The sequence below is a fragment of the Chiloscyllium punctatum genome, chromosome 50 (assembly GCF_047496795.1).
Source record: "Chiloscyllium punctatum isolate Juve2018m chromosome 50, sChiPun1.3, whole genome shotgun sequence".
NCBI lineage: Eukaryota > Metazoa > Chordata > Chondrichthyes > Orectolobiformes > Hemiscylliidae > Chiloscyllium > Chiloscyllium punctatum.
The window spans coordinates 44,742,654-44,750,426 of NC_092788.1; the positions used below are offsets into that span (position 1 = coordinate 44,742,654).

The 7,773-nt window shown below is 42.0% G+C and overlaps 1 non-coding gene across 1 annotated transcript; it reads right to left on the minus strand.

The window, feature by feature from the left end:
• Window positions 1–2,099: 2,099 nt before the first annotated feature.
• On the minus strand, window positions 2,100–2,181 carry trnas-gcu (transfer RNA serine (anticodon GCU)). Its single transcript has one exon. It is a non-coding gene; the product is annotated as a tRNA-Ser (tRNA).
• Between the last annotated feature and the right edge of the window lie 5,592 nt (window positions 2,182–7,773).

Genomic DNA, 7,773 nt, shown 5'->3' on the forward strand with positions numbered 1-7,773 from the left:
CTTCCTGGACACACTGCACAAAAACCGCCCCATCCAATCTACTTGATCTAAAGAGCTTCCAATCAATATTTGGGAAGTTGAAGTCGCCCATGACTACGACCCTGTGGCTTCTGCACCTTTCCAAAATCTGTTTCCCAATCTGTTTCTCCACATCTCTGCTGCTATTGGGGGGCCTATAATAAACACCCAACAAGGTGACTGCACCTTTCCTATTTCTGACTTCAGCCCATACTACCTCCAGAGGCAGATCCCCCTCAAACTTCCTTTCTGCAGCCGTTATACCATTTCTAATTAGCAATGCCACCCCCCCTCCTTTTTTACCACCCTCCCTAATCTTACTGAAACATCTGTACCCAGGAACCTCCAACAGCCATTCCTGTCCCTCATCTATCCATGTTTCCGTGATGGCTACAACATCGTAGTCCCAGGTACCGATCCATGCCTTAAGTTCACCCACCTTATTTCTGATACAATGGAGAACTACAAACCTGCGTATACAGAAAACCGACAAACACTGACCAAGTACTTAACTACATCAGCAACCATCCCAACACACACAAACGAAGCTGTGTCAGAACACTATTCCAACGAGCCACCACACATTGCAGCACAGACGAATTTCGGAAAACAGAGGAGAACAACCTATACAACGTAATCGAGAAGAACAGATACTCAAAAAATACAGTCCACAGATTCCTCAAGAACAGACCACGACAAGCAGACCAAACACAGTCAGAAACCCTAACCACCTTACCATACATCAAAGAAATTTCAGAAATGACAGCCAGACTACTAAGACCCCTCGGAATCCTAGTAGTACACAAAACCACCAACACTCTCAAACAAAAACTAACAAACTTAAAAGACACAGTTCAACCCGTGGACAGAACCAACGTCATCTACAAAGTTCCATGCAAGGACTGTCACCAACACTACGTAAGACAAACAGGAAGAAAGTTAGCCACCAGGATACACGAACACCAGCGAGCCACAAAAAGCCACGACCTTCTCTCCTTCGTAGTCCTACATACGGATTAAAAATATCACTATTTCGACTGGGACAACACATTGATCCTGGAACAGGCTAAGCAAAGACACGCCAGAGAATTCCTAGTGGCCTGGCACTCCAACCACAATGCCATAAACAAACACTTAGATCTAGATGCCATCTATCAACCCCTCAGAAAACGAACAGGAAATGACATCACCACAAACCCCAGGAACCCCATCGAGGAGAAAGATATAAATAGAAAGCAGGAGACAACAGCTTCGCTTCACTTGGAGGTCGCCACTGATGATGATGTTATCTAGCAAAGTAAAGAAACGTCTGGATATCAAAGCTACAGCTCAGCGAGCAAACCTACAGCCTACATTTTAAATCATTTTTCATGTTTATGTTGCATGAATCTGCGGTTATTGATCCACAGTTTAGTTTCACTCCCTATAGGTAACATGCTGATTTCTCTAGTTGTTCATAGTTCAATGTGATGCATCCAGTGTGTGCATAACGTGAGGGATCTTGCTTCTCACATCTTGTGTTTATCTGTGCCTTAAGTCCAGCCGTCATCAATGGCGAGAGCAAGGGGCGAGGGCGAGACCAATGTGTAAGTCCCTCCGTGCCCATGCACGGTACCCACAGCGGCCATTCTCCACTGTGCATTTACAGCCAGTTCTCAGTGCCCCTAAACCCACGCCCTGCCAATTTTGAAATATCTCCATTATTTTGTGCTGTCTCGCTGTGCTCTTCTCACCAGGATGAATTACTTCTCCTCAACGTCCTCCAGATTTCATTTGACAAAACATTCATTAAGAATCCCTTTGCATAACATGTACATCGCAGCACTCGTTATTTGATTTTCCTGGATGTCTTTCATATGAAAAAAATGTTCACAGCAACTTGACTTGAAAAAGAATATCGCGCTCCTTTTCATTATCCCAATGCAACCGACATTGCAATGTAGTTTATTCAACAGGCTCAAACTATTCTTTGAGATTTTTGTCATAGCGTCAATGCAGATAAAATAACTATTAGAATCCCAGTTTCCATACAACAGCTGTGATCATCTGAAAACCGCACCATTGAAAGTCGGTGACGACAACGACGAGAGTGGGATTCGAACCCACGCGTGCAGAGCACAATGGATTAGCAGTCCATCGCCTTAACCTCTCGGCCACCTCGTCACAGATGTACGAAACGCTATGACCTTATGAATAATTGAATTTCGTAAATCAAGCAGAGCAGCAGATCTCCCTGGTGTTGGTGAAATGAGAAATAACAAAGTACGGTTCCAAGACTATGATCTGACCCCTGGGTTGTGGGGCAAGTGCACTCCCACTGTCACACTATGCACATAATGATCTGAACAAATGTGAGGAAATGAATATGTAACAAGGTCTGTTGAATTCTGTGAAGACTTGAAGTCAACGGAATGAAGAACGCGAGACAGCAGGAGGTGTTCTTTCAATAAAGAGTTGGACAGAGCTCTTAAGGATCGTGGAGTCAAGGGTTATCTGGATAAGGCAGGAACAGGATACAGATTGAGGATGTTCAGGCCATGATCATAATGAATGGTGGTGCTGGCTCGAAGGCAGAATGGCCTACTCCTGCACCTGCTGTAAATTGTCAATTAAATTGCCTGTGAGGAATTGTTTTCCAGACTGGAGGAGAGTGCATAGTGCTCAATGTCATTATTCGGAACACCTAACTTCCGCTCAGATGTATTTGACACTCACTTGTGTACAGGACAGACAATTTCAAAATCCAAAATAAGGCAAAACTGACAATTGAACTCAACAATGCAAAAACCTTGATCTGTATCATTTTCCTGGGCCGTGCGACACCAAGTCACCGTATGATCACAGCAACACAGTGAGCAAGTATCAGAAGGAAAGTTAGTGCAGTGCCAGAGCGCATACTGGGAGCAGCAGGTGACAGACGGGGATGTGCATATCCCACAACAGGAACACTTCCCAAACAGCGGACTGCGGTGGAAGGATTCAGAGGGAGTTTACACTATGAAATTCAATGCCAGAGACACAATGGAGATCTGTCATTGAGTCTGTTAAAGATGAAGATTTTAAGATTTCTACAGATGCAAAACAAAATAAAAAGCTCATTGGTTAGTGAAGGCAAAAGATGAAATTGTACATATCATCAATCTACCCATCTTTACAATGAGGACCTCACCACTTTCCTCACGCGGGGACAGAATCACTGGTGAAGATGATCATATAATCCCCATTACTAGCCATGTAATCAGAGAAAGTCGGTTTCCCAAATGTTAAGGTAAAACCAGGATTGTGGAGGTAAGCATTAATGTGTTGCTCCTGTGCTGAAGGTGACCAGTGCACGGTATCTCTGTTTCAGTTTAGTGGGGTGTGCTGTGCCGAAGTTTGAAGTTTGAGTCCCACATGGAGCAAATTCAATTTGTCGTCGTGTTGCGGGATACGGACAGAAGGTGATATTGAGCAAAGCCAAGTTGTTGGGAAAATACCCTTGTTTGTGGATTGAGAAACAACCTTTTCTGGATAATGACTCCTTGATCTACAAACATACTGCAAGTATCTAAAACGTGAAGAGACATATGTGGAGAGAGAGAGCCTAAGGTGATTTTTTTTAGCAGGTGGATCACGTTTCCCATGAGCACTGCTTTAAATTCCGGGAAAATAGATGTTGAACTGGTTTCATGTTACACAGTTTGTTACAAACTCACAAAGGTTGTTGCAATAATAATAAAAAAAGAAATCACATACGACCGTTTGAATATTGTATTGAATTGAATTTTGGTCTGAGCATATTTTATCTTCAAAAAAGTGCTGCAGAGCAGTACAGGGGGTTAACAATACAAAAGGACTGAGTCTTCTTGGTGGATTTCTTGGGTGGAGTTAAGAATGTACGAAATATACATAACATCATGTGAATGTGGTCAAATCTTTAAAGTGGGTGTTCCCTCTCCAAGTGATGATTCATTTCCTGCTCATTAGGATATAATTTCTGTCTGCAGTTATTTTAGGACATCAGCTCCATTTACAGAGTTTCACCTTGAATAATACGCCACACCTTACCAATCCATGAACTTGTTATACTCAGTCTTATTCAGTTGTACATGTTCATGAAATGTCTTTGTGTCTGAAGTCAACAAATTCGAAATTGTTACACAACGACACTGACTTTCACTCAATGTTAAATTCTCTCCTTGTACGTTTGTTCGTGTATCTTTTAAAACACTCTGAAGTCAGCTTCTACGTTTTATTTCTGTAAAGTCGTTCACGATTTAAATAACTCTATTGAGTGGAAGAAACTCTCATCCAAACTTTTCTTAATCATTCACTAATGGTTTTGAAGCTCTAACGAAAGTTATTGATTCACTCAAAAGAGGGACTTTCCCCGATTTACTCATTCAAACCTCGCGTTACGTGAAAATCTCATTTGTTTAGATCAAACCTGCGTGTTTGTGCATCCAGCATTTCCAAATCTCGTGAATAAACTCCTTCATTCTTTCTATCATCCCGTTTGTATCCTTTCTGATATTTTTATGTCTCAGTAAACAACGTCACTTGGCTTTCTAATATCTTGCTATCCAGGAAACAGCGTCTGTGCCCTTTCTAACTTCTTTACATGTTTTTGGTGGAGAATGACGACAAGGATTACACACAATGTTCCCACTGAGTGTGACAAAAAGATTTTACAGTTACACGATGAACTCATTGCTTTTTAAATATGACGCCTCGATTTATAAACTCCAATAAGGTAAATTACTATCTATCCAGTTCATGAACATCATCTCCATGGAGACGAAAAGTTTCTATCACTTCCTTTATTCTTCCACGGAATGGCTGAAAGGTTTGAAAGGCCAACATCTCAATCCCCGTGTCCTGAGTCAGTCTCAGCTATTTCTAAAGGCGACTGAAGTTCAAATACTTCATAGTGTGTCTCCCGTCATTCCAGTGCAGACTGGTTCTGGACAGTAAATGCCATCACCAAAGGTCACTGTGGATCTGAAATCAACAGTTTTCACATAGTAATTCTCGTAGCTATTGTGTATTGTATGTCCGTGTTCTTGTTCAATTTTTTCATCATTTCATGGTCCCTATACTTAATTCTACTGAATGATTAATTTGTGAATGGAGACATTCCCTTCACCACTCATTCGAAACTCCATGGAACATTGAAAGATTTAACTCATACGCTTCCAGAGGACAGTCCTGCCATTACTGGGATGAATCAGTCAACATTCCCCATGTATCCTCGAAGGCAAGGATTTCCTTTTCCATTGTAGGAGATCATTACAGCACTGAATCCCATGTGTGTGTTCATTATAACCGAAACAGTTGCAGCAAGACTTTATAACTAAGATTTTGCAATCTGCTTGCATTGGTTGCCCCAAACATCACATTCCATATTATGGTATGTTTGTGGATGAAAGCACTTTCTGAATCTTGAGCAATTATATTTCAGTTTTGTCAAAAAACTATCATTCGCTGTTCTCCCTTTCCCTTTCAGTTTCCCGTTTTATATCCCGTATTTTATCGGTTTATCTAAAGTTTTCAATAATTTCAATCAATCTCGCTCCTGATTGCCAATCCGAGAGAATGCCACAATTTGGTCAATTTATATGAAATGCAGCTGTAGGGCGCGGTGACCAAGTGGAAAGGTATTGGTCACGTGAACCAAATAAAAGTAGTCGGCTGGTGGAATCTGGCCGTTCCATCACAGTCATATTTAAAACATTTAACGTAATCTTTAGCCAAATCATATTGGCAGAAAATAAGAAAACAAAAATGAAAAAATTGCTGATGTTGAAAATCAAACAAAACCAGATGTTGCTGGAATATTTCAGGACGTCTGGCAGCATCTGTGGATGTGAAACGTTAACTGTGATTCATCTGCACAGATGCTGCCAGCACACCTGTGATTTTACAGCAATTTCTGTTTTTGTTTCAGATTGGCAGATTTTGTCGCAGTTCATGAGAACAGTGCTCAGTAGAATCAAACAGACAGCATGGACCTGGGAGTGTGAAATGAGACAGTAATAATGAATGAGTGGAGAGTGTTGTACTGGAAAAGTACAGCAGGTCAGGCAACATCCGAGGAGCAGGAGAATGGACGATTTAGGCATAAGCCATTCATCAGGAATTAGACTTGTGAGTCGGACAGAGGAACAAAGCTGAAGCCAGGTGCCAACTCGCAGGCACCTCCTCCGACTGACCCCGATCACAACCTCTCATCCCCTCGACAAATCATCATCTCGCAGACCATTCACAATCTCATCACCTCTGGGCATCTCCCATCCACAACCTTCAACCTCATTGTCCGTGAACCACGCACTCCCTGATTCTACCACATTCCGGATTGGGACCCTAACACCACACGGGATAAATGTGAATTTGAACAGTTACCTCATTTCCCCTCCCCCAAGCACAAGCCTTCAACTCGCCAACGCCCTCTCCACCCATTCCAACTGAAGCCAACCGAATGCAAAGCCCTGTGACAGTGTCTGTAAACAGGGAAGTGACCCACGGAAATGCAGCTTTCAATCAAGTCAAATTTGCAAAACATTTTTCTCTGTCCCCTTCCTGAGCCTGGTGTTCCAATAGTCACAGGTCAGTTGCTCCTCCTCTGCCTTAACTTTAATTTCAGGATTGCAACAAAACTAGAACAGGTTGGTCGAAGGTCCCAGAGGTACGAATAGCGCACGTTACAGGTTGGCGCTCTGCTGCTCCCGTGGAACAATTCATCAGCACTTAAATTCGTGTGAAATGCTGCAGCTGTAATTTCAATTATTATCTGAAGCTGCTTTTCCTGATGTTGATCAGGGATCATTGGTGTAACAGACTGAAGTGAATTTGAAAAATAACCTCAAATAAAGCAGCATTTATTGTAAACCTCCAGTTTCTGATCTGTGGGATTATACTGTATTTGGGAACTGTGTCAATTATCAGCAGGAAAGCTGTCCATATTCCACAGGCGATTATCCATCTGTGGATCAAGAAACAGAGGTAATGTTTTAGCATGATGACATTTTTCAAATCTTTGACCCTCCACTATATACCATTCTTGGAAAGGCTGTTAAACTCGTTTCATATTATCCCATTTCTTGCAAACTCGCACAGCTCATTAAACTGTTCGAAAGGAATTAGATTTATCTCTTTGGGTAGATTGAATGTTGTTCATGAATCTGGGAAAGTCAGAACAAATTGTTTTGCTGTTGTGCAGAACAGAGCGTTCAGACAGGAATCAGGACGAGTCTTTTTGCTGGGTTTTTTGTGCGGAGATCAGTGAGTATTAAATGGACTCAGTTCCGTTCCTGGTCATTGTGACCAAATGTTCAAGGCAACAGATGGCAATGATGATGATGCTTGACATCTACAGGGACATTCCTACTCATTAGAATCACCATTGTATTACAGATCAGGTGGGTAGGAGAGATGATGATCCTTATGGCAACCTGAGACAGTGCGACAATTAATCCCACATTGTTAGTCTCACTCTATACCATAAACCAGTTAGCCAGCGGAGTGCGCTAACTGGCTTCCGTTTACTGTAAAGCTATAACAAACAGATCAGTATATTTACAATTTGTAGTAGTTCACACAGAACCAGCCGCGACACCTTTCAACACCACCAGCTCTTCTTATACTTAACTTCTTCAGTTGCAGTTGTTATGCAATTTCTTTCCAATGAAAGCTAAACAATTCGTGAGTGTGCCACTTTTGCATCCCCATCCAAGCAGCGCAGAATCCCTGTCCCTGTTAAATTCGCTCCTTGTGTGT